This window comes from Oncorhynchus mykiss, chromosome 16, assembly GCF_013265735.2.
Source record: "Oncorhynchus mykiss isolate Arlee chromosome 16, USDA_OmykA_1.1, whole genome shotgun sequence".
Taxonomy (NCBI): Eukaryota; Metazoa; Chordata; class Actinopteri; order Salmoniformes; family Salmonidae; genus Oncorhynchus; species Oncorhynchus mykiss.
The window spans coordinates 65,127,689-65,151,197 of record NC_048580.1 but is presented as its reverse complement, the minus strand read 5'-3'; the positions used below and the strand labels follow the sequence as shown (position 1 = coordinate 65,151,197).

Sequence of the window (23,509 nt, the reverse complement as noted above, 5' to 3'; positions counted from 1 at the left end):
GGTAGCCTGGCATGTCTCTGGCTTCCACAGATCCTGCATGGACACAGACAGTGGGGAAGAGAGAGAGAGGAGGGACAGAGAAAGAAACATAGGTCAGGAGAGAGACGGGTCAGGAGAGAGAGACGAGTCAGGGGTCAGGAGAGAGAGACGGGTCAGGAGAGAGCGAGAGACGGGCGAGGACAGAGCGAGAGACGGGCCAGGACAGAGCGAGAGACGGGCCAGGACAGAGCAAGACGGGTCAGAAGAAAGAGGGAGAGACTGGTCTTGAAAAGACGTTAGGAGAAGGGTGGGGCCTTCATTGCGCCCTGAGAAACAAAGGAAAAAGAAACAGATAAAAGTATATGAATGAGAAAACATGTCTGTCCTCTCATTCCAGCATGAGAGAGAGAGAGAAAATGGGGGGATTGAGAGAGACGTGGGATTGAGAGAGACGAGGGGATTGAGAGAGACGGGGGGATTGAGAGAGACGAGGGGATTGTGAGAGACGGGGGGATTGAGAGAGACGGAAGGATTGAGAGAAACGGGGGGATTGAGAAAGACGAGGGGATTGAGAGAGAAAAAGAGGGTTGGAAGAAGAACTAGAGTTGAATGAAATATGTTGACCTAGCAGAGTGGTGATTGGTGTGGAGTGAACTAGTGTATTGGGGGAATTAGTGTTGTGTCTCCAACATAGGACTGTTTCATTCTGTCTCCAACATAGGACTGTTTCATCCTGTCTCCAACATAGGACTGTTTTATTCTGTCTCCAACATAGGACTGTTTCATCCCGTCTCCAACATAGGACTGTTTCATTCTGTCTCCAACATAGGACTGTTTCATTCTGTCTCCAACATAGGACTGTTTCATCCTGTCTCCAACATAGGACTGTTTCATTCTGTCTCCAACACAGGACTGTTTCATTCTGTCTCCAACATAGGACTGTTTCATCCTGTCTCCAACATAGGACTGTTTCATCCTGTCTCCAACATAGGACTGTTTCATTCTGTCTCCAACACAGGACTGTTTCATTCTGTCTCCAACATAGGACTGTTTCATTCTGTCTCCAACACAGGACTGTTTCATTCTGTCTCCAACATAGGACTGTTTCATCCTGTCTCCAACATAGGGCTGTTTCATTCTGTCTCCAACATAGGACTGTTTCATCCCGTCTCCAACATAGGACTGTTTCATTCTGTCTCCAACATAGGACTGTTTCATCCTGTCTCCAACACAGGACTGTTTCATCCTGTCTCCAACATAGGACTGTTTCATTCTGTCTCCAACATAGGACTGTTTCAATCTGTCTCCAACACAGGACTGTTTCATCCCGTCTCCAACATAGGACTGTTTCATTCTGTCTCCAACATAGGACTGTTTCATTTTGTCTCCAACATAGGACTGTTTCATCCTGTCTCCAACATAGGACTGTTTCATTCTGTCTCCAACATAGGACTGTTTCAATCTGTCTCCAACACAGGACTGTTTCATACTGTCTCCAACATAGGACTGTTTCATTCTGTCTCCAACATAGGACTGTTTCATTCTGTCTCCAACCAACATAGGACTGTTTCATTCTGTCTCCAACACAGGACTGTTTCATTCTGTCTCCAACATAGGACTGTTTCATTCTGTCTCCAACATAGGACTGTTTCATTCTGTCTCCAACATAGGACTGTTTCATTCTGTCTCCAACATAGGACTGTTTCATTCTGTCTCCAACATAGGACTGTTTCATTCTGTCTCCAACATAGGACTGTTTCATTCTGTCTCCAACGTAGGACTGTTTCATTCTGTCTCCAACGTAGGACTGTTTCATTCTGTCTCCAACATAGGACTGTTTCATTCTGTCTCCAACACAGGACTGTTTCATTCTGTCTCCAACATAGGACTGTTTCATTCTGTCTCCAACATAGAACTGTTTCATTCTGTCTCCAACACAGGACTGTTTAATTCTGTCTCCAACATAGGACTGTTTTGTCCTGTCTCCAACACAGGACTGTTTCATTCTGTCTCCAACACAGGACTGTTTCATTCTGTCTCCAACATAGGACTGTTTAATTCTGTCTCCAACCAACATAGGACTGTTTCATTCTGTCTCCAACACAGGACTGTTTCATTCTGTCTCCAACATAGGACTGTTTCATTCTGTCTCCAACATAGGACTGTTTCATTCTGTCTCCAACACAGGACTGTTTCATTCTTTCTCCAACATAGGACTGTTTCATTCTGTCTCCAACATAGGACTGTTTCATTCTGTCTCCAACATAGGACTGTTTCATTCTGTCTCCAACATAGGGCTGTTTCATTCTGTCTCCAACACAGGACTGTTTCATTCTGTCTCCAACATAGGACTGTTTAATTCTGTCTCCAACCAACATAGGACTGTTTCATTCTGTCTCCAACACAGGACTGTTTCATTCTGTCTCCAACATAGGACTGTTTCATTCTGTCTCCAACATAGGACTGTTTCATTCTGTCTCCAACACAGGACTGTTTCATTCTGTCTCCAACATAGGACTGTTTCATTCTGTCTCCAACATAGGACTGTTTCATTCTGTCTCCAACATAGGACTGTTTCATTCTGTCTCCAACATAGGGCTGTTTCATTCTGTCTCCAACACAGGACTGTTTCATTCTGTCTCCAACATAGGACTGTTTCATTCTGTCTCCAACATAGGACTGTTTCATTCTGTCTCCAACACAGGACTGTTTCATTCTGTCTCCAACATAGGACTGTTTCATTCTGTCTCCAACATAGGACTGTTTCATCCCGTCTCCAACATAGGACTGTTTCATTCTGTCTCCAACATAGGACTGTTTCATTCTGTCTCCAACACAGGACTGTTTCATTCTGTCTCCAACATAGGACTGTTTCATTCTGTCTCCAACATAGGACTGTTTCATTCTGTCTCCAACACAGGACTGTTTCATTCTGTCTCCAACATAGGACTGTTTCATTCTGTCTCCAACATAGAACTGTTTCATTCTGTCTCCAACACAGGACTGTTTAATTCTGTCTCCAACATAGGACTGTTTTGTCCTGTCTCCAACACAGGACTGTTTCATTCTGTCTCCAACACAGGACTGTTTCATTCTGTCTCCAACATAGGACTGTTTCATTCTGTCTCCAACATAGGACTGTTTCATTCTGTCTCCAACATAGGGCTGTTTCATTCTGTCTCCAACACAGGACTGTTTCATTCTGTCTCCAACATAGGACTGTTTTGTCCTGTCTCCAACACAGGACTGTTTCATTCTGTCTCCAACACAGGACTGTTTCATTCTGTCTCCAACATAGGACTGTTTCATTCTGTCTCCAACATAGGACTGTTTCATTCTGTCTCCAACATAGGGCTGTTTCATTCTGTCTCCAACACAGGACTGTTTCATTCTGTCTCCAACATAGGACTGTTTCATTCTGTCTCCAACATAGGACTGTTTCATTCTGTCTCCAACACAGGACTGTTTCATTCTGTCTCCAACATAGGACTGTTTCATTCTGTCTCCAACATAGGACTGTTTCATCCCGTCTCCAACATAGGACTGTTTCATTCTGTCTCCAACATAGGACTGTTTCATTCTGTCTCCAACACAGGACTGTTTCATTCTGTCTCCAACATAGGACTGTTTCATTCTGTCTCCAACATAGGACTGTTTCATTCTGTCTCCAACACAGGACTGTTTCATTCTGTCTCCAACATAGGACTGTTTCATTCTGTCTCCAACATAGAACTGTTTCATTCTGTCTCCAACACAGGACTGTTTAATTCTGTCTCCAACATAGGACTGTTTTGTCCTGTCTCCAACACAGGACTGTTTCATCCTGTCTCCAACATAGGACTGTTTTATTCTGTCTCCAACATAGGACTGTTTCATCCCGTCTCCAACATAGGACTGTTTCATTCTGTCTCCAACATAGGACTGTTTCATTCTGTCTCCAACATAGGACTGTTTCATCCTGTCTCCAACATAGGACTGTTTCATTCTGTCTCCAACACAGGACTGTTTCATTCTGTCTCCAACATAGGACTGTTTCATCCTGTCTCCAACATAGGACTGTTTCATCCTGTCTCCAACATAGGACTGTTTCATTCTGTCTCCAACACAGGACTGTTTCATTCTGTCTCCAACATAGGACTGTTTCATTCTGTCTCCAACACAGGACTGTTTCATTCTGTCTCCAACATAGGACTGTTTCATCCTGTCTCCAACATAGGGCTGTTTCATTCTGTCTCCAACATAGGACTGTTTCATCCCGTCTCCAACATAGGACTGTTTCATTCTGTCTCCAACATAGGACTGTTTCATCCTGTCTCCAACACAGGACTGTTTCATCCCGTCTCCAACATAGGACTGTTTCATTCTGTCTCCAACATAGGACTGTTTCAATCTGTCTCCAACACAGGACTGTTTCATCCCGTCTCCAACATAGGACTGTTTCATTCTGTCTCCAACATAGGACTGTTTCATTTTGTCTCCAACATAGGACTGTTTCATCCTGTCTCCAACATAGGACTGTTTCATTCTGTCTCCAACATAGGACTGTTTCAATCTGTCTCCAACACAGGACTGTTTCATACTGTCTCCAACATAGGACTGTTTCATTCTGTCTCCAACATAGGACTGTTTCATTCTGTCTCCAACCAACATAGGACTGTTTCATTCTGTCTCCAACACAGGACTGTTTCATTCTGTCTCCAACATAGGACTGTTTCATTCTGTCTCCAACATAGGACTGTTTCATTCTGTCTCCAACATAGGACTGTTTCATTCTGTCTCCAACATAGGACTGTTTCATTCTGTCTCCAACATAGGACTGTTTCATTCTGTCTCCAACATAGGACTGTTTCATTCTGTCTCCAACTTGGGCTGTTTCATTCTGTCTCCAACGTAGGACTGTTTCATTCTGTCTCCAACATAGGACTGTTTCATTCTGTCTCCAACACAGGACTGTTTCATTCTGTCTCCAACATAGGACTGTTTCATTCTGTCTCCAACATAGAACTGTTTCATTCTGTCTCCAACACAGGACTGTTTAATTCTGTCTCCAACATAGGACTGTTTTGTCCTGTCTCCAACACAGGACTGTTTCATTCTGTCTCCAACACAGGACTGTTTCATTCTGTCTCCAACATAGGACTGTTTCATTCTGTCTCCAACCAACATAGGACTGTTTCATTCTGTCTCCAACACAGGACTGTTTCATTCTGTCTCCAACATAGGACTGTTTCATTCTGTCTCCAACATAGGACTGTTTCATTCTGTCTCCAACACAGGACTGTTTCATTCTGTCTCCAACATAGGACTGTTTCATTCTGTCTCCAACACAGGACTGTTTCATTCTGTCTCCAACATAGGACTGTTTCATTCTGTCTCCAACATAGGGCTGTTTCATTCTGTCTCCAACACAGGACTGTTTCATTCTGTCTCCAACATAGGACTGTTTCATTCTGTCTCCAACATAGGACTGTTTCATTCTGTCTCCAACACAGGACTGTTTCATTCTGTCTCCAACATAGGACTGTTTCATTCTGTCTCCAACATAGGACTGTTTCATCCCGTCTCCAACATAGGACTGTTTCATTCTGTCTCCAACATAGGACTGTTTCATTCTGTCTTCAACACAGGACTGTTTCATTCTGTCTCCAACATAGGACTGTTTCATTCTGTCTCCAACATAGGACTGTTTCATTCTGTCTCCAACACAGGACTGTTTCATTCTGTCTCCAACATAGGACTGTTTCATTCTGTCTCCAACATAGAACTGTTTCATTCTGTCTCCAACACAGGACTGTTTAATTCTGTCTCCAACATAGGACTGTTTTGTCCTGTCTCCAACACAGGACTGTTTCATTCTGTCTCCAACACAGGACTGTTTCATTCTGTCTCCAACATAGGACTGTTTCATTCTGTCTCCAACCAACATAGGACTGTTTCATTCTGTCTCCAACACAGGACTGTTTCATTCTGTCTCCAACATAGGACTGTTTCATTCTGTCTCCAACATAGGACTGTTTCATTCTGTCTCCAACATAGGACTGTTTCATCCTGTCTCCAACATAGGACTGTTTCATTCTGTCTCCAACATAGGACTGTTTCATTCTGTCTCCAACATAGGACTGTTTCATTCTGTCTCCAACATAGGACTGTTTCATTCTGTCTCCAACATAGGACTGTTTCATTCTGTCTCCAACATAGGGCTGTTTCATTCTGTCTCCAACATAGGGCTGTTTCATTCTGTCTCCAACATAGGACTGTTTCATCCTGTCTCCAACATAGGACTGTTTCATCCTGTCTCCAACATAGGACTGTTTCATCCTGTCTCCAACGTAGGACTGTTTCATCCTGTCTCCAACATAGGACTGTTTCATTCTGTCTCCAACATAGGACTGTTTCATTCTGTCTTCAACATAGGACTGTTTCATCCTGTGTTTTAGCAGTTCCAGGAACAAAGCCTTGACTCCAGTCTGTTTTCTATCTTCTCTGGAAACTTAGATTTCTGCTATATGAAATATGATTAGGACATCAAGTCAAGGAGACCTGCTTCCCTCTCTCTATTGCATGCATTACCAGCTGAGAGCTGGCTCCCAAGGTGTGTGTGTGTGTGTGTGTGTGTATTTGTCTATATATATATAGCTGTGTGCTTGTGTGTCTGTATCAGGGCATTAGGTCGCATCTTCAAAGAAATCACTCCACCCCCCGATCCCCCTCTCACCCCCATGAGAATGCAGCATTTCTGGGATTGCATCGTACCGGAACCCCCTCCTCCCTTCCACAGTCTGGATAATGGGGGTGAGAAACTGTGTGTGTCAGTCTGCCTGGCCTCTTATCGTCCATCAGACTACCCTCAGATTCTCTTTCCAGATGGGGGTGAGATAGTCCCTCAGAGACCCAAACCCCCACAGACCTCCAGAGCATGGAGGCCTCCCTGATCTACTACCTGATGGAGGTGCTTTAATGTGTGCTCGAGTTTCACCCGTCTCCCCTGCTTCGCCGGGCCTGTGGTAGTGTCAGGATGCAGGCACGTTCAGAGTGCTGGCCTGGTCTCTGGTTCTGGGTTTAGTTCTGGGTCAAGGTCTAGGCTCTGATACTCAGGCTTACTGCAGGATCATTTTAGTGATACACAAGTGGAGAGTTAGGGTTCAAACACACACACACATACATACATACATTCACACAGAATCATGTCAACTAGCACTCACACAGAGAAACACATACACACTCACACACAGCTGGTTCATGGCAAAGCTCTGGACATCCCCCCTCAATATAAACACTGCCACTCATACTGTACATACAGAGATAGAGAGAGAGAGGGGGAGAGAGAGACTGAGATTCAGTGAAATAACAAGAACAGATAGAGGAGACTAGTGTAGGAGAAGAGACGAGTGTAGGAGAGGAGACGAGTGTAGGAGAGGAGACTAGTGTAGGAGAGTAGACTAGTGTAGAAGAGTAGACTAGTGTAGAAGAGTAGACTAGTGTAGAAGAGAAGACTAGTGTAGGTCAGTAGACTAGTGTAGGTCAGTAGACTAGTGTAGGTCAGTAGACTAGTGTAGGAGAGTAGACTAGTGTAGAAGAGGAGACTAGTGTAGGTTAGTAGACTAGTGTAGAACAGGAGACTAGTGTAGGTTAGTAGACTAGTGTAGGTCAGTAGACTAGTGAGGAAGAGGAGACTAGTGTAGGTCAGTAGACTAGTGTAGGTCAGTAGACTAGTGTAGGACAGTAGACTAGTATAGGACAGTAGACTAGTGTAGGACATTAGACTAGTGTAGGAGAGTAGACTAGTGTAGGACAGTAGACTAGTGTAGGACAGTAGACTAGTGTAGGAGAGTAGACTAGTGTAGGAGAGGAGACTAGTGTAGGTTAGTAGACTAGTGTAGAACAGGAGACTAGTGTAGGTTAGTAGACTAGTGTAGGTCAGTAGACTAGTGTAGAAGAGGAGACTAGTGTAGGTCAGTAGACTAGTGTAGGTCAGTAGACTAGTGTAGGACAGTAGACTAGTATAGGACAGTAGACTAGTGTAGGTCAGTAGACTAGTGTAGGACAGTAGACTAGTATAGGACAGTAGACTAGTGTAGGACAGTAGACTAGTGTAGGAGAGTAGACTAGTGTAGGACAGTAGACTAGTGTAGGACAGTAGACTAGTGTAGGAGAGGAGACTAGTGTAGGTCAGTAGACTAGTGTAGGTCAGTAGACTAGTGTAGGACAGTAGACTAGTGTAGGAGAGTAGACTAGTGTAGGACAGTAGACTATTATAGGACAGTAGACTAGTGTAGGAGAGTAGACTAGTGTAGGAGAGGAGACTAGTGTAGGACAGTAGACTAGTATAGGACAGTAGACTAGTATAGGACAGTAGACTAGTGTAGGACAGTAGACTAGTGTAGGACAGTAGACTAGTGTAGGAGAGTAGACTAGTGTAGGAGAGGAGACTAGTGTAGGACAGTAGACTAGTATAGGACAGTAGACTAGTATAGGACAGTAGACTAGTGTAGGACAGTAGACTAGTGTAGGACAGTAGGCTAGTGTAGGACAGTAGACTAGTGTAGAACAGGAGACTAGTGTAGGTTAGTAGACTAGTGTAGGACAGTAGACTAGTGTAGAAGAGAAGACTAGTGTAGGACAGTAGACTAGTATAGGACAGTAGACTAGTGTAGGACAGTAGACTAGTGTAGGACAGTAGACTAGTATAGGACAGTAGACTAGTATAGGACAGTAGACTAGTGTAGGACAGTAGACTAGTGTAGGACAGTAGACTAGTATAGGACAGTAGACTAGTGTAGGACAGTAGACTAGTATAGGACAGTAGACTAGTATAGGAGAGGAGACTAGTGTAGGAGAGGAGACTAGTGTAGGACAGTAGACTAGTATAGGACAGTAGACTAGTGTAGGACAATAGACTAGTATAGGACAGTAGACTAGTGTAGGACAGTAGACTAGTATAGGACAGTAGACTAGTATAGGAGAGGAGACTAGTGTAGGAGAGGAGACTAGTGTAGGACAGTAGACTAGTATAGGACAGTAGACTAGTATAGGACAGTAGACTAGTGTAGGACAGTAGACTAGTATAGGACAGTAGACTAGTGTAGGACAGTAGACTAGTATAGGACAGTAGACTAGTGTAGGAGAGGAGACTAGTGTAGGAGAGGAGACTAGTGTAGGACAGTAGACTAGTATAGGACAGTAGACTAGTGTAGGACAGTAGACTAGTGTAGGTCAGTAGACTAGTATAGGACAGTAGACTAGTATAGGACAGTAGACTAGTGTAGGAGAGTAGACTAGTATAGGAGAGTAGACTAGTGTAGGAGAGAAGACTAGTGTAGGAGAGTAGACTAGTATAGGAGAGTAGACTAGTGTAGGAGAGTAGACTAGTGTAGGTCAGTAGACTAGTATAGGACAGTAGACTAGTATAGGACAGTAGACTAGTGTAGGACAGTAGACTAGTGTAGGACAGTAGACTAGTATAGGACAGTAGACTAGTGTAGGACAGTAGACTAGTGTAGGACAGTGGACTAGTGTAGGACAGTAGACTAGTATAGGACAGTAGACTAGTGTAGGACAGTAGACTAGTGTAGGACAGTAGACTAGTGTAGGACAGTAGACTAGTATAGGACAGTAGACTAGTGTAGGACAGTAGACTAGTGTAGGAGAGGAGACTAGTGTAGGACAGTAGACTAGTGTAGGACAGTAGACTAGTATAGGACAGTAGACTAGTGTAGGACAGTAGACTAGTGTAGGACAGTAGACTAGTGTAGGAGAGGAGACTAGTGTAGGAGAGGAGACTAGTGTAGGACAGTAGACTAGTGTAGGACAGTAGACTAGTATAGGACAGTAGACTAGTGTAGGACAGTAGACTAGTATAGGACAGTAGACTAGTATAGGACAGTAGACTAGTATAGGACAGTAGACTAGTATAGGACAGTAGACTAGTATAGGACAGTAGACTAGTATAGGAAGAGATCACCTAAGTAAAAGTAGGGAAACTAAGAAGACAGTGACATAGATAATCAGAGTGAACAGAAGGAGGAGAGTGAATAGCGAGGGAGAAAGAAAGCCCATGAAAAAAAAGACATGAAATTCCACGCTACCATTTATTGTCGTTGCTCAAACCTGTACTTAGGACCTGCATGAACATTATACACTTTTATCAACATATGCTCTCTCTTGCCTTAAGCGTTTGAAGTCACAAATTAATATTTGAACTTCTTCTGCCAAAACCTTCATTTTACTCCCCTTCTCTGTGATGTGTCTGTGACGGGCGTGTGTGTCTGTGATGTGTCTGTGACGGGCGTGTGCATTCGTGTGTGCGTGCGTATTATTGTGTGTGTGTGTGGGGGGGGGGGGGGGGGGGTGTCAAAACAACCTGCAGGAGTAGGGGCAGGAGTAGGGGCTGCAGATTCCACCCCTATCAGTTTTAGAGGTTGGCACACCTTGGCTGTACAGAGAACTCACCACCATCCCACTGAAACTAGCCCTCTATCATGAGAGAGAGAGACAGAGACAGAGAGAAAGAGAGAGAGATGCTTCGAGGGGACACCTACGGTAGGTACACCTACTCATCTCTTGGCAGTAGTACTGTAGATTACTTTATCACTGACCTCTCTGAGCTTTCACAGTCAGCCCACTGACACCCCTGTCAGATCACAGAAAACTCAATCTACTTGAACAGAACGATACTTAATTATGAGTCATCAAAGCCAAATGAAATGCATAATATTAAGAAATGCAATAGATGGAAGCAAAGTAGTGTAGAAACCTACCAACAAAACTATTGGGCAACAACAAATTCAATCCCTTTTAGACAAATTCTGGGACAAAATGTTTCACTGCAGTAGTGAAGGTGAAACTTGGCAGTAGAAAGCCTAAACAGTATTTTTGACCTTCCAGCTTCCCTATCGAATCTAAAAAGTCAATCAGACAACCTACATTTTTTTTTTATAAAAATGACAAATTGTTTAATGAAGAATGCAAAAACCTAAGAAATAAATTGAGAAACTTATCCAACCAAAAACCTAGAGACCCAGAAAACCTGAGGCCATAGAATCTAACCACTGGTAAAATTGTAAAATGCTAAACAAACAACATGAAGAGTTATCTAATCAAAACGGAGATGTATAACAAAGAACAAACAGCTAAAAACATATACATGCTCAATTACAAATCCTAGAATCAGCTATTAAAGACTACCAGAACCCACTGGATTCTTCCATTACATTGCACACCCTAATTGACATACAAATAAACCTAAAGAAAAGCAGTCTACTCATGCTTTGTCGATTTCCAAAAATCTGTTGACTGAATTTGGCACGAGGGTCTGCTATATAAATTTATGGAGGAAGTGTTGGGGGAAAATATATGACATTATAAAATCCATGTACACAAACAAGTATGCGGTTTAAATTGGCAATAAACAAAGCGATTTCTTTCCACAGGGTTGTGGGGTGAGACAGGGATGCAGTTTAAGCCCCACCCTCTTCAACACATAAATCAACGAATTAGCAAGGGCACTAGAACTGTCTGCAGCACCCGGCCTCACCCTGCTAGAATCTGAACTCTGTTTGTTGTTGAGCTGGTGCTTCTGTCCCTAACCAAGAGCACCTAGATCTTCTGCACGGATTCTGTTGACAGTGAATCTCAGTAATACAAAAATAATGGTTTCAAAAAAGGTCAAGTTACCAAGACCACAAATACAAATTCCATCTAGACACCTTTTTCCTAGAGCAGTCATTCCCAAACCTTTTATAGTCCCGTACCCCTTCAAACATTCAACCTCCAGCTGCGTACCCCCTCTAGCGCCAGGGTCAGCCATCAATGTAAGCATGTCACACACACTATACATTTATTAAACATAAGTGTGAGTTGTCGTCACAACCCGGCACGTGGGAAGTGACAAAGAGCTCTTGTAAGAACCTCTCAGCCTAGTATCTGTAATTCTAGCTAACAGCACCTCTCAGCCTAGCATCTGTAATACTAGCTAACAGCACCTCTCAGCCTAGCATCTGTAACACTAGCTAACATCAGCACCTCTCAGCCTAGCATCTGTAATTCTATTTAACATTAGCACCTCTCGGCCTAGCATCTGTAACACTAGCTAACAGCACCTCTCAGCCTAGCATCTGTAATACTAGCTAACATTAGCACCTCTCAGCCTAGCATCTGTAACACTAACATTAGCACCTCTCAACCTAGCATCTGTAATACTAGCTAACATTAGCACCTCTCAGCCTAGCATCTGTAATACTAGCTAACATCAGCACCTCTCAGCCTAGCATCTGTAATTCTAGCTAACATTAGCACCTCTCGGCCTAGCATCTGTAACACTAGCTAACAGCACCTCTCAGCCTAGCATCTGTAACACTAGCTAACAGCACCTCTCAGCCTAGCATCTGTAATACTAGCTAACATTAGCACCTCTCAGCCTAGCATCTGTAACACTAGCTAACATTAGCACCTCTCAACCTAGCATCTGTAATACTAGCTAACATTAGCACCTCTCAGCCTAGCATCTGTAATACTAGCTAACATTAGCACCTCTCAACCTAGCATCTGTAATACTAGCTAACATTAGCACCTCTCAACCTAGCATCTGTAATACTAGCTAACATTAGCACCTCTCAGCCTAGCATCTGTAACACTAGCTAACATCAGCACCTCTCAGCCTAGCATCTGTGCCGCTAGCTCACGCTTGCTTTCACTCAGCGTGTGTTTGCTCAGATGAAGGAAATTATGTAATTAGCCAGCCAGGGATTGTTTTCTTTTTCTCTCTCCCTCCCGCCTTTTTCTCCTCTCCTCAGTGAGCGATTGTTCCAATTTAAGCTAAGCCACACCCTCATTCCCATTTCTAATTAATCTGCTCACAGCTTCAGAAGGAGAAATGAAACTATATTTCTCACATTATCTTTCTCTCTCTCTCTCCCTCTCTCTCTCTCTATCTCTCTCTCTCTCTCTCTCTCTCTCTCTCTCTCTCTCTCTCTCTCTCTCTCTCTCTCTCTCTCTCTCTCCTGATTCCTCTTAATTGTTCAATAGCAGTTTTGTTGGAAATCAAAGGTTGGGTTGAGAGGTGTGTGTGTGGGGGGAGTGGAAATGGGGGGGGGGGGGGTTGTGAGTGTGTGTGAGAGGGGGATTCATGGTTGAGGTAGGTGGGGGGGCAGTATTGGGTGGGGGTGCTGGGGAGAAAAAGCCGGCATTTTGCTCTCTAATTCCAACAGGCCTCGAGGCCTGGAGCGGTGCACTAAGAAGGGCCTCACTGTTGCTCCCTGGATCAGCCAGGTATTGCTTACATAAAAAGCAAGTGAAAACAGCTGTAGGGATAATTAGCTTGATTCTCCATTACATGCCATGAGGGCCAATAACTAAAAAATGGAGTTTTGTTTGGGTTAGAACTACAGCCCGGACCAGGAGGAAGTTGTAAAAGTCAGGCAAAAAAAAAGAGAGAGCTCTTGAAGCAATTGTTCCATGGGAGATGTTCTGCCTCTCTGGGCTGGTTGATGGAGACCATATTTTTTTCATCAGGGTTTGAAAAAGGGCCCTGTTCCAATGCTTGTGTACGCACACATTGTGTGCGCGCACGTTCATACACTTTTATGTTGGTACATGTCTGTGTTTTTATTGTGCAACAGGGTGGCAAAGCAACATTTATAGTGTTATGGGAGACATCAAAAACGGTTTAATGACGCTCAATGTGTATGTGTGTGCGTGCGTGTTATGTGTTCTATTCAAAGTTATGCGTGTTGGCATAGTTTGTCAAATAGTTACCAGCTAACCTCTTCTGATTGCCACACATTAACCTCTTCATAAGTTGACCGCTACAAAATCAGATTTATTGGGGCCTGGAGTATAGACTACTGTAAAGTAAAGGATATAATATTATGTAATATTATACAAAGGAGACTTTATTATAATCACAAAGTAATTTTCCTAGACCTAGAAGATCCACACGATAGCGCAATTGACATTTAAAGGTAATTTCCATCTGAGCTGACATATGCAGCGTTTACCTTAAATGCGGTCTCATTGAACCCGGGATCATTGCCTTTAAATGTCAGTCGTGCTATAACGCGGTCTGCTGCACTCCGGATCGAATCTTTTCATCAACAGATTACATACTAGCTTCCAAGCGACATCGGACCTGTTGTAATGTGGAGCAGAGTGACTGTCTGACCTGTTGTAGTGTGGAGCAGAGTGACTGTCTGACCTGTTGTAGTGTGGAGCAGAGTGACTGTCTGACCTGTTGTAGTGTGGAGCAGAGTGACTGTCTGACCTGTTGTAGTGTGGAGTAGAGTGACTCTCACCTGTTGTAATGTGGAGCAGAGTGACTCTCACCTGTTGTAGTGTGGAGTAGAGTGACTCTCACCTGTTGTAATGTGGAGAAGAGTGACTCTCACCTGTTGTAATGTGGAGCAGAGTCAATGGGCTGCATCATCCTCTGCCTGCCCATTTGAGGATCTGTGACTTTTAACTCCATTTGGAAATATCTATAGGTTCCTCCGCCTCATTTTATAAATTGATTTCTTTCTGTTTGGACAGAAAATACTCTGGGACCAGAAGTAGGCTTAGCTGTCACTTGTCTCCCTTTGCATTTCCCTCCCCCTTCATCCTACAGAATGGCTTATTTCACATCTCTCTGCTTGGTAGAGTGAGGGGTAACTTTGTGCCGGTAATTAAATTTAGGCAACAACAAAAAAAATCTGAAAAAGAACAAGAGTCATAGGATAATTGCTAGTGAAAGAGCTGAGTTCGTACATAGGTGGTCCCCAAACTCTGCAAGGATCCTTTTTACAAGCTGTTTACATTAGTACCACTTAAAGACAAAAAAAGAGTCAAGAGCAGCCCGACTCACTCAAATACAGACGTTTTTGGTTGGTATTCAATCCCCCGACAGACAGGCAGGCTGGCAGACAGGTAGGAAGGCAGAGGCTGGCAGACAGGTAGGAAGGCAGAGGCTGGCAGACAGGTAGGAAGGCAGAGGCTGGCAGACACACAGACAGATAGACAGTCTCCTGTGTCCCTCTCCCTCCGTCCCCTTGTCTTTAGCTCCTGTCATTAGACTGATTACCCAGATGACCCCAACACCTCTGTTCAGACCAAGCTGGTTATCTTCAGGTGTACATCACTGTAAAGTTGGTTCAGGAATCTCAAGATGTTTTTTTTTTTTATTGACTCCTACTGCACGTGAGAGTATCCCATGTACGTATGGGCACAATGATGTATCGGTCCTGGTACACTCACACACATGCCCCCACATGCCTGCACACACGCAAACACACACAGTGCCTTAATGCTGGTATGGCAGCAGTTAGAAAATTGTATCTTAAACATGATTATCTAGCATGCTGTATGCTATGGCAAAGTTAACAAGTATTCATTTGGGAAAGACTCAACCCTTGTCTGAACCACAGTTACTGTGGGAGCACAGTACAGGAGGAGGCGGGATGGGAGGAGTGTGCGACGGAGGTGTGGTGGTGGGAGGGTGAGAGAACTAATGGACCTATCAGAGGAGTGAAAGAGAAGGAAAGATGAAGGGATGAGAGGAAGTAGGAAGGAAGGACAGTGATTAAGATGGATAATGTCCTGTGTAGTCTATTATAAGGAGGGAGGAAACACCGTTAGATAAGGTCAGTTTTCTGATGTCGATAAGAATAGTAGATCAACAAAAAAAAATCAGGAATTTCAATTATACACACAGACATTACCCACCCAGATGCCAAAACGTTTTACATATTGTGGGAGAAGTTGTGATGATTACGTTTCAAGTTTATCTAGAGCTGTCCATCTGAGGATTATGAAGTACTTTACCATTTAAGAGGGTAACTTACCTCATTCTCTGCTAATGTGGAGTATCTACAGGAATACTGGCCGCTGCCATTCTACAGTATGTGGGAGCAGCCTCTCAACATACAATAAGAATGCCAAGTAGTCTCGCAACCCCATGTGTGCTATCCATATTTTGTCAAAGAGCCTTTCCAGTTTCAGTTTCAGTGTATAGCTGCACAGTAGCACCACCTTGTTGAAACAGAGCAGACATTTTGTGTCTAAGCATGGGAGAGCATGACGCTACTGTTACGCTGTATGCATTGGATGCAGTTTCCCCTAGATAGTTATAGGGTGCGAGATAAGAGCCACTCTCTATCTAGGGTGGAATCTATTCAGATTGTCCAGTTGTGTTAAAGTTATTTCAATATAAAATAGCAACCACAGACACTAACATGCATGCACCCAAACATGCATAGGGTCATGCAGGCGTGCCTTAGGAACTTGTCTGCCTGCCTGGGCCCTGCCTGCCTGCCTAGTTCCTGCCTGCCTGGTTCCTGCCTTTCTGCCTTCCTGGGCCCCGTCTTTCTGCCTGGTCCCTGCCTGCCTACCTAGTTCCTGCCTGCCTGGTTCCTGCCTTTCTGCCTTCCTGGGACCCGTCTTTCTGCCTGGGCCCTGTCTGCCTGCCTGGTCCCTGCCTGCCTAGTTCCTGCCTGCCTAGTTCCTGCCTGCCTGGTTCCTGCCTTTCTGCCTTCCTGGGCCCCGTCTTTCTGCCTGGGCCCTGTCTGCCTGAATCAGTAGAGCTGCTCCACCGGGATGAACAGGAGTGTGTTTGGTTCAAAACCCGGCTCACCAGCAGCTGTAGGGAGACAGAAAGAACAGGGAAACAAACACAGCCCTGCCTGGCTGCCTGGGCCCTGTCAGCCTGGGCCCTGCCCTCCTGCCTGGGTTCTGCCTGCCGCGGCCCTATTTGTTGATTCTTGGGCCCCAAAATCATTAATTAAAGTGCAGACGACGGCACGGTAACCTGAGGAAAGCCTCACACACACATATGAGGCACACACTAACCCACACACAGCACTCCCTGTCGCATAACAAATGATGGCACTTGGTTTAATTGCTGAGGCTGTTTATTTATTTACGTCTGTAATGGATGGTGGTCTTCGGCCCGGCAGCCAATCAGCAGCCAGAGAGAGGGAGACAGGAAGAGAACCAGAAGCCCTGCAGACCTGAACAAATTCCACAGGATTCTGCACTCTTCATTTCACCCTCGAGTCTACATGGTCCGCCTTTCAGTCTAGCTTTAACTCTTTCTCTCTTTCTGTCTGTTCTCTCCCCCTCTTTTCTTGCTCTCCTAGTTGTGTTTGTTCTCCTCTCTAGCCTTTCCCGAGTGACTGATGGGATCGCCGTTCTTGATTGGTGGTTATTTTGAGAACTGTTTGCTCAGCCAATGGGGCGCCCTGGTCTTACAGATGTAGGATCTTAATTTGAGCCAGTTTCGCATAGCAGGAAAATAATAATTCAGCTGCAGGAAATGTGAGTTATTATATGGGTTATAATTAATGGACATTCTTGTAGGGATTAATTCATTTTTCGCAAGGGAAAATCAAGTCTGAAATTTCTAAGTTGAAATTACAACTTCAGAACCCTTTTTAAACCTAAAATATACTACAAGTTTGTTTGGCATTGCAGGAAAGTTATCCTGTAACAGGTGATCAAATTAAGATCCTACATCTGTATATGGCATACATCATTGTTTTTTAAACTCAACCCACAAATGAGACCCTGGACTTGATTTTGTTGCTGGCTGGCTTCACAACAAAGACCTAAGTAACAGACACATTCCGATTTTAGTTTGTTACAAATGAGCACTCGATGTTTGGGTCTGTGCCAAATACGTTTAACGCATTCTTAAGGAGATCTGGAGACTTGCCAGACTGTTAGAGGGACAAAACAGTCATGCTATAACTAAGAAAAAAACCAAACACGCTTGTATGGAAGAAACCGTTTGAGTTGATTTCTCCATCACTGGCTGATGTCTGTTTATGCTGCTCTGGTAGGTAGATGTGACGTGGTGCCTGTTACGAAGCACTGGGGAGTTGGCTGAGGTTTCCTTTAATCCACATAACAAGCTCTGATGAAACACCCTTCTTCATGTGCGTGTTTTATAACGTGTTCTCTCACACTGATGCCTGTTCTTTCTGTCTCCCTACAGCTGCTGGTGAGCCGGGTTTTGAACCAAACACACACTCCTGTTCATCCCGGTGGAGCAGCTCTACTGATCCAGGGACCAGACTGGCTGCAGCCCAGGATCCTGCCCACCTGCCATGGTTGAAGACAATCCTTTTCCTGCCTTCAGTTGCAGAGATGCTCTCTTTCCTCTCAGTGTTTGACAATCAGAGAGCATAGACTCGTAAAGTCCCATGACCTCCGAGGCTCCGTTGGACAAGTAACCCTGACTGTTTCCACTGTACTTATGAACTACGACTTTAACTCTCCAACAGTCAACCAATCATCTCACTGCCCCTGCCAGGTTCACTGGCTGACTGATAAATCCTAGACAACAAACTAGTCAGCCTAAAAACCAGAAGGACCAATCAGAAAGGACCATTGAGAGTGACCAAACATAATTTTTTTGTGTGTCGTTTTTTTAGATAGTTTGTGAGCCCTTGAAAGACTATGGGAAAGAGCAAATCCTGATGTGGGTTTGTTTACGTAGCCACATACGGATAGCATTAGCATGGTCCACAACATGGACCTCAGATCCACATGGACCTTCTCAATGTACCGTGCCAAAGGAACCACTCCCTGTCAGCAGAGAGACACTGAGAGGGGAACCGGGTTCCAATTACTCTAGAACCCTCAAAGAGAACTCAGAGAAGTGTTCTGTGTATGCTACCTTTCTCTGAATGTTCTTAAGTCTGGAAACACTCCTGTCATCCTATCACTGGACAGCTCTCTTGGTTGACAGTGCTCCAGGTAGACGATGTCCATAGGAACTGATCTAGGATCAGTGCCCTTTCTAAATCCTTAATTATCAAGTGGGAAAACACAACTGACCTCAGACCAGTGTCTAGGGGCAACTTCGTCCCTCTCCGGGTGAAGGGTATAAACTGTGACCAAACAAAACCCTCTGAGGAAATCAAACTAGGATCTGTTTAGAGGTTGTTTTTTCTCTTGTGTTTTTCTCTCCCCCTGCTGTACTTTGTTTGACTAACGAGTATCATGTTGTGTTTGTTTTTCTACATCTGAAACAGATTGAGTACTGTTCTCTTTGAGGTTTGTATCAGTTGTGTGTTTCTGCTTGTGGGTGATGTTTTATTTAGTAGTGTATTTATTGACTAGTTTAATTGCAACATGCATTGGAGTGGCAGTATTTAGGTATCCATGTTGAAGTCAGCACTCCCCAATCATCATTTTGGAATCAGAGATTGAGGAGTGCTGCTTTCAGGGGACGAGTTGTCTATACATATCAGTTTGCTAGTGAGGATGTCGTGGTGTTTGAAGGTGACATGATCTCCGTTCTACTGAACCAGCAGTAAGTGTTTAGCTTGTACAGTTTTCTGTGTGTGTGTGTGTGTGTGTGTGTGTGTGTGTGTGTGTGTGTGTGTGTGTGTGTGTGTGTGTGTGTGTGTGTGCGTGTGTGTGTGTGTGTGTGTGTGTGTGTGTGTGTGTGTGTGTGTGTGTGTGTGTGTGTGTGTGCGTGCGTGTGTGTGAACAGTGTGAGGACTCAATATGCTCAAACTCTGCTATTGACTTGTTATACAGTGTGTTGCCATGGTCAATATTAGTTTCTCGTTCAATAAAAGTGTGGCGTTTTTCTCAACTGTCCGGAGAATGTATCTTTATCAGATAATCACAAACAGAATTTAACATGAATTTTATCAATAGTTATGTTAATAATCAGTGGATATTTTGAAATCATCAACTTTTCTGAGATTGAAACAATAGTGTGATTTTGTTTCCCTTCATGGTCTCCCTAAACCCATCTCTGTCTCTCTTTTTTTCTAGGTCTCTTTCTCTCCCTAAATCCATCTTTCTGGCCGTCTCTCATTCTCCTTCTTTCTCTCTCTCTGTCCCTCTCTCTCTCTGTCTCTCTCTCTCTCTCTCTTTCTCTCTCTCTCTCTCTCTCTCTCTCTCTCTCTCTGTCTCTCTCTCTCTCTTTCTTTCTCTCTCTCTGTCTCTCTCTCTATCTCTCTTTCTTTCTCTCTCTCTCTCTCTCTCTCTCTCTCTCTCTCTCTCTCTCTCTCTCTCTCTCTCTCTCTCTCTCATAGACTCAGACAGATGTTGTCCAGCTTTCCTCCTGGGGGGAAGGGGTAGTGAGTGGTGGTGATTAAAGGGGGGTTCAGTTACGTGGTTGGGCTTGTTTTAGGGCCACTGGAACCTAACGTAGCAGGCGTAAAATACATGCCTGAAACTGGATCCCCTACATACTGGTCAAAAGGCTGTCAGGGGAAGTTCTCTTCTGCACTGTTCAACCAATCCAGTAAATGTGGAGGAGGAGTTAAACTGGAGCAACGCCTTGTTAACGTCCAAAAGTGGAAGTGACGTCACAGGCTCTCTTTCCGTTTCCCCTGGAAACCAGAACATCCGGATGTTGGGGGACTCGGCAGGGGCTAGGACCACTAACCCAGTCACAGCTCATCCAACCGCTGCCTTAATAATAATGCATACTGCACACAAGCTAGCTATCAGCAATGGAGCATGGGCTCAGCACTGTCTACACTACAGCTATGGAGACTAGTAGGCAGGCAATGTCTCTCTGTCCCTCCCTCTCTCACCTTTCTCCCCTGATGGATGATGGCAGTTTTACAATGTAAAGCTCTCCTTCACTTTGTGCTTACAGACAACAGCTTGGCCTCTCCCTCTCTTAGTGATACAGTGACTGTCTGGTGCGATCTCATGGCACCTCTATGGTGCACACACAGACACAACAATGAGGACTCCAAGGGCAAACTCACTCATCTCTCCGATCACAAAAAAGCACTGCAGAGGCAGGCCTTTCAAAGATTGGCAGGCACTATGAATGTGAACGTGACATCAGAACACACACACTCACACACACACATTTTGAACAAGTCTTTATTTGGGCAGGCAGCCAGGCATTCAGGTGACTAAGCAGAAAGTATATGTTTAGTTAGCATTTAGAAGTTGTTTTTTTCCAAACAATCATTGATAGATTTGTTTTATTTCCTTTCCTCTCAAATCCACTAGAATCCAAAGACATTTGAACCAGATCTGTGATTGGTGGAAATACTTTATAAACTAATTAATAATGGTTTGCTGCCCCCGACTTCTCTCTCCTAAGCAAAAAAAAGTTCGGAGCTTGTAGTCTGAAAGTCTGTTAAACAATAATGTCACAAACCCGGAACACTTCGCCGCCATACCTCCATCTTGTTCATGTCCAGTGTTCTGCGATAACGTCCATGTTCGGCGATAAAATAATAGTTATTCTAATGACCATAATGCTTATGCATACAGTCCTGCGCATGATGAGAGCACTCTGTATAAGCAAACAGTGTCGAACTGCTTGTCTTGGTTTTTACTGGGAGGTAACTCGATCCCCTGCGTCTGAAAATCCTAACTCGGTTCTGGCACGGATAGACTAATAGCCCCGGGTGCTTTATACGTTTATTTTAGGTAATAGAGACGCTTGTTTTGTTACAGCCCGTTCCGCCCTTTTTTCTTTTTTTTTTTTTTTTTTTTTTACAATTTCACCTAGACGCAAGTTGCGAGTCTTTCCCACTTGGCCCGCTTTCTTTGCCGTAGAAAGTTTAGTGACTTTAAAGAAGGGCTTTGGGAGAAAATGTGGAGCGCATGCGCCATCTAGAAGTTTTCCCCCGCGCATCAGTGCTAGGGTTTGCTAGTTAGAGAGAGGAGGCGACGAGGCAGGTGACAGAAGGAGAAGGAGTTGCTCTTCAACACACACACTATCGGGCGGGGGTTATCTCCACGAGCGTACCTTCTCCAAGCGAGTTCTCCATCTCTCACACAGTACTGCTGTTTGGAGTTGTCTTCCAGTGACGAGCTTGGAGTGGACTTGCGGCAATTCGTGTCTTCCACCACTCAAAGTTGGATGTGTTGAACGCACTTTTTGCTGGTAAAGTTTTTGTTCCAGAGTAAATCAACGGAGGAGTTCAGGAGAGAGCGGCGTAGTTCTGTGCAGAATGGAGGATGAAATAATGGCCTCAGGTTTGTGGCGAGGAACCCTGCAGTGTGGATGTTACCACAGGTAGAACACGTTCTGAGTTCAAGGTGTCACGGCTGTAGGATCATCTCTTCTCACCTATCACCGGTTCATGTGTTTACCTGCGCTTTACACATTAGTGCCAGCCCGTCGGAACCTCTACAAAGCCTTCGGAACCCCTACAAATCTGCAAGGAAACTTGGAAGGATAAAGCTACCGCTATCAATCCTCCCAACCATCAAAAGAGTGTTGGCAACAGTTTATTACAGCTGACGTTTCTGGCCACGGGCACTTGCTAGTTAGTTTCTTGTGAATGTTTTATTTGTCATTAAGTGTTTCCGCGGATTCACGCCCACGTTTGTTAAAGGCTCTAATTATTCATAGTGCTGCTGGACATTGTAAATAACCCCCGTCGTCTCTGCAAGAGCTCTCCTCTCCGCTGTCCCGCGCTCACGGAGCGCATTCGTCGATAACGGATCGCCTATGCCAGTCTTCCGACACTGAGCCGCAGGACTACCACGGTTACTGCCACCCTCCTCCGTTACACACCGGACACTATCCCGTACAACCCCGATTTAGCACTAACTGCTTTGGATAGAAACCGAACTGAGCCAACGGTATAAGTAAAAGGAGTCTCTCGAGCCCACTACGGCCTTGGCACTGGGATTATTCCTTTAATAATCATCTCACCAAAGTGGATTATCGTTCGTAAAGAATTGTTTTCCGTGGTGAGTATAGTTTGCTCTCTGATTTTGTTCGTTATCGAATAGTTATTTAGAGATCGGTTAGCAACTAAAAAAAACTAAAACCTTTTCCCAAATTATGTCCTCGATTCTTGGCATGCTTAGGACTAATTTTTCGTTAGGAATGATTCTCGTTTGTTTGACCACAGCCTGCAGCCTATATAAAAGCATTTTTATCTTAACCATTATCATTTTTCTCCTGAAGTACACTTTTTAAAACTCTTTGTTTGTGCAGTGTTAAACTAATGCCACATGTTTTAATTTGTAATGCCACCCTTGCTCTCTTTCTCTCTCTTCGTATGCTCTGCTCCCTCTCCGTCCATCAAAACATAGACTCTGGCTCCCTCCTCTGGCCTCCTAAAACGGTGTGTGTGTGTGTGTGTGTGTGGTGTGTGTGTGTGTGTGTGTTGGAAACTGATATGCATTAATGAATATTTGGTAACGCTTAATGCATCTATTTATGTTGACTCTGTTAATAAGAAAGCACAGCGTCCCTTGAAAGCGGTTTTTCATGTATGTACATTTAGTCTACATCTGACATGGACGAAACAATGGACATACACTGATTTATTCATTATCCTTCCAAGAATAATCAATAAACCATGTCAAGGACGCTTTTTATAGGAGCATTTATTTGTCAATCTGACGATAAATGATTGAGCTACACAGGCCTTTTACTCCTTGGTCATGTTTATTTTCTCTTCAAAGTTGTTCTCAGAAACAGAAATAGGCGATATTAAATATTTGAAACCTACTATTTAAATATTGACCGATATTTCGTATTATGGTTTAGGCTTAATTTATTCCCCTGTAAATGTGTAGATGGTATTAATTTATTGAATTTGAGTATTAT

At 44.1% G+C, this 23,509-nt stretch overlaps 2 protein-coding genes across 2 annotated transcripts in view; both read left to right on the top strand.

The window, feature by feature from the left end:
* The window catches only part of LOC110518541 (ERC protein 2-like), a 488,643-nt gene extending 469,095 nt beyond the window's left edge, over window positions 1–19,548 (top strand). The window contains exon 16 of the mRNA XM_036947561.1: window positions 17,942–19,548. The gene's annotated coding sequence lies outside the window, so the exon portion shown is untranslated. The remainder of the gene's footprint in view (window positions 1–17,941) is intronic.
* Window positions 19,549–21,430: 1,882 nt separating this feature from the next.
* wnt5a (wingless-type MMTV integration site family, member 5a) overlaps window positions 21,431–23,509 on the top strand; it is a 34,979-nt gene continuing 32,900 nt past the window's right edge. The window contains exon 1 of the mRNA XM_036947560.1: window positions 21,431–22,641. The gene's annotated coding sequence lies outside the window, so the exon portion shown is untranslated. The remainder of the gene's footprint in view (window positions 22,642–23,509) is intronic.